Source organism: Danio rerio, chromosome 11 (assembly GCF_052040795.2).
Source record: "Danio rerio strain M-AB ecotype USA chromosome 11, GRCz13ab, whole genome shotgun sequence".
NCBI lineage: Eukaryota > Metazoa > Chordata > Actinopteri > Cypriniformes > Danionidae > Danio > Danio rerio.
In genome coordinates, this window is record NC_141031.1 from 15735887 (window position 1) to 15740582 (window position 4696).

Consider the following 4696-nt stretch of genomic DNA (forward strand, 5'->3'; position numbering starts at 1 on the left):
TCTTTGTTATGAGCCGCAGTTTCAGTGATCTCAGCTGGTGGATCATTATTCACCACGTGACGTGTCACGATCTCTCTCATCTACACCTCAATTTTAGGTGGGGTTTGCAAACCTGTGTGCTTTAAGTTTTTACTCTTCAGCCGTTTGCATTTCCCGTGGTCATAAAAGCTCCTTCCCTGTCATCTGACAGCGGAATACCTTGAGTGATTGACAGCTAATATGAACCAATATAGCGGCAGGGAAGAGCGATTCAGCACGTTTTTACAAAAAATCAAAACAGGTCGCACTACAACCATTATCTGCAGTCGCACTAATGCGCCCAAATATGTTATGAGGTCGCATAGATTAATTTTCAGGCGCATATGCGACCAAAATGGTCGCAATTTCAGCTTCAAATGTTGTAACAAGCACGTCTGAAATGAGCCCGAATTTCTGTAGATTCAAAACAGTCAGTCCGGATATCCCCGCCTCTTAAAGGGCCAGTACTAAATTACAAAGGGCTCAAAAATAGTCTTCTGGCGCCATCTCGTGGACACTCTGACACGCTTTGAGTCTGAATTTTACAACTTTAATATAAAAAAAAATATTTATAGGAAAACTGTTATTTATAATTACACCAAATAAATATGACAATTATCAGTAATTTCAAACACATCTTTTGGCCAAATTTGAGGATTGTATACTTTTTTATATGCCCCAAATACTCGATACAATTTTTTAATTAAAAAATTTTTAATTCAAAAACTACAAATCTTATCAGGATGAGGACATACAGCAACCATCTCATGAGCAGTAGGCAGCTTTTGACCAAATTTGGGGCTTGTAGCATCTAAGCCCTGGGAGGAGAAGCGATTGCTTTTTTTTGGTCAGAAGCCGGAATAATAATAATAATAAGAACTAGAACCTAAAGTTCGTTAACGAACTTTGATGTTGGCTTGAGAAAGCCAACGTGACTGCGCCGGGGACTCAAAGGCAGTTGGCAGGAAGCACAGCGGTTGATAAGTGGTTGCTAGGCGGTTGCTAAGGTGTAGCTAAGGCATTCCTAGGTAGTTGCTAGGGTTATCTGAGTGGTTTCTAGGCTGTTGCTAGGGTCCACTGGACTGTTAATCGGAAGGCCTCATTTACATTTTTGATCAAATCGAGAGAGAGAGAGAGAGAGAGAGAGAGAGAGAGAGAGAAAGAGAGAGAGGACTGATTTGTTCAGGTTGTTTAATGCAGATCACTATAGTATAGTTAGTATTTATAGTATATATTATAATCTGAACATAATTACATTATAATAAATATCATATGAAGAAAAATATTACATTAAAATACTAATGAAACAATAGCACATGCATTTAGTTAATTTGTCTTTTATTTAATCAGTCTTATAATTTTTGCAGTTAATAAAGAGTACAGTCAATTTACAGTAATTTGCAGCATTATATATATAGTTATAGTTATATAGTTATATACAGTTTACAGGAAGAAAATCGCATTAAATACAATATTATAGGACGTCTTCATCACGTGGTTAATTCAGACCAATGACGTTGTTCCACCCCACTGGCCACTAACACAATGTTATAATCGTAATATTTAGTTGTCATCACCTGGGTGATTTTATTTATTTTTTTTGGTACAGCATAGGTCAAAAGCTTGGCTTTCATTGTCATTATCACAAGTGAGGAGAAGGCTCTTTTGCGGCACAGAATATTGTTTTGAAAGAAATATTTGAAGTAAACTTATGTTTTTGCTAACATAAAAGGGGGATTAAGAAATAATCCTTATAACCCTAACCATAAATGTGTGTATGTGTTATATATGTATATATGTAAATATGTATGTATATATATACATACATATATACAGTTGAAGTCAGAATTATTAACCCCCTTTTGATTTTTTTTTCCCTTTTTTAAATATTTCCCAAATTATGTTTAACAGAGCAAGGAAATTTTCACTGTATGTCTGATAATATTTTTCTTCTTGAGAAAGTCTTATTTGTTTTATTTCGGCTAGAATAAAAGCAGTTATTAATTATTTAAAAACTATTTTTGGGACACAACTATTTGCCCCTTTAAGCAATTTTTTTGATAGTCTACAGAACAAACCATCGTTATACAATAACTTGCCTAATTACCCTAACCTGCCTAGTTCACCTTATTAACCTAGTTAAGCCTTTAAATGTCACTTTAAGCTGTATAGAAGTGTCTTGAAAAATATCAAGTCAAATATTATTTAATGTCATCATGGCAAAGATAAAATAAAGAAGTTATTAGAAATGAGTTATTAAAACTATTATGCTTAGAAATGTGCTGAAACAATCTTCCCTCCATTAAACAGAAATTGGGGAAAAAATAAACAGGGGAGCTAATAATTCTGACATCAACTGTATGTATATATATATATATATATATATATATATATATATATATATATATATATATATATATATATATATATATATATATATATATATATATACATATTTTTACTGTTTGTAAATAATTGTTGTTAACATTTTTGCTTTAAAACATTATAATACTGTTTTTGCACAATAAATAAAATGTGATTTAAAAAGTGCAAACATTGTCTTTGTTAGAATTTACACGTGATTACAACGGTATAAAGACGTTCAGGTCCGACCGGACCGAATGGAAAGAAATTGTAGGTTTTGAAGATGGATTATTAGTTTTGTGGCAAGGACATAGCTGTTTTAGAGGGTTAAAATACAGATTAAAAATAAAGTTAGAATAATTTTATATTAAATATGTTTATTGTATAATATACGTGAATGTTCGCATGGCTTTCATTTTCATTATCACAAGTAGAGGAGAAGGCTTTTTCACGGCACAGAATATTCTGTTTTGAAAGAAATATCTGAAGTAAAGTTATGTTTCTGCCAACATCAGACGCATGTATTTTAAAACTCACAGGGTAGCAGACAGAAATGCATGCGGGTCGATTCCGACGCGGATGATTCTGCATCCAGATCAGTTTTATTACGCTTTATGGAGTTCACTGCGAGCATAATATGAAGTGCCTCTTAAAGGGCCATTACTAAATTACAAAGGGCTCAAAAATAGTCTCCTGGCGCCATCTCGTGGACACTCTGATACGCTTTGAGTCTGAATTTTACAAATTTAATATAAAAAAAATATTTATAGGAAAACTGTTATTTATAATTACACCAAATTAATATGACAATTATCAGTAATTTCAAACACATCTTTTGGCCAAATTTGAGGATTGTATACTTTTTTATATGCCCCAAATACTCGATACAATTTTTAATTAAAAAAATTTTTAATTCAAAAACTACAAATCTTATCGGCATGAGGACATACAGCAACCATCTCATGAGCAAAAGACAGCTTTTGACCAAATTTGGGGCTTGTAGCATCTAAGCCCTGGGAGGAGAAGCGATTGCTTTTTTTGAGTCAGAAGCCGGAATAATAATAATAAGAACTAGAACCTAAAGTTCGTTGACGAACTTTGATGTTGGCTTGAGAAAGCCAACGTGACTGCGCCGGGGACTCGAAGGCAGTTGGCAGGAAGCACAGCGGTTGAGAAGTGGTTGCTAGGCGGTTGCTAAGATGTTGCTAAGGCATTCCTAGGTAGTTGCTAGGGTGTTCTGAGTGGTTTCTAGGCTGTTGCTAGGGTCCACTGGACTGTTAATCGGAAGGCCTCATTTACATTTTTGATCAAATCGAGAGAGAGAGAGAGAGAGAGAACTGATTTGTTCAGGTTGTTTAATGCAGATCACTATAGTATAGTTAGTATTTATAGTATATATTATAATCTGAACAAAATTACATTATAATAAATATCATATGAAGAAAAATATTAAATTAAAATACTAATGAAACAATAGCACATACATTTAGTTAATTTGTCTTTTATTTAATCAGTCTTATCAGTTTTGCAGTTAATAAAGAGTACAGTCAATTTACAGTAATTTGCAGCGTTATATATATAGTTATATAGTTATATACAGTTTACAGGAAGAAAATCGCATTAAATACAATATTAGGCCATCTTCATCACGTGGTTAATTCTGACCAATGACGTTGTTTCACCCCACTGGCCACTAACACAATGTTATAATCGTAATATTTAATTGTCATCACCTGGGTGATTTTATTTTTTTTTTTGGTACAGCATAGGCCAAAAGCTTGGCTTTCATTGTCATTATCACAAGTGAGGAGAAGGCTCTTTTGCGGTACAGAATATTCTGTTTTGAAAGAAATATCTGAAGTAAACTTATGTTTTTGCCAACATAAAAGGGGGATAAAAAATAATCCTTATAACCCTAACCATAAATGTGTGTGTGTGTATGTGTATATATATATATATATATATATATACAGGGCTCGAAATTAACTTTTTTACTTGGTAGCACCGGTGCTCCCAACTTCAAATATTCAGGGGCACCAAAATAAATTTAGGAGCACCAGAAAAAATTTAGGAGCACCCACCAAAAATGAATGAGCACCGCTGCAAATTGCTTTTTAAGGGATTTATTGTATTTTAAAACAACATCAATAGGACTGACAAAAACCAGAAACAACTATCTAACTAATGCTGCGAAGACTTTGATATTTGTGTGCAATAATTCCAAAATGAATGTCTAATAATTAGGCCATAGAATATTAGTGATGATGAAAATGACAATAATAGTAACAATGAATTCCATTTCTCATTATGATAC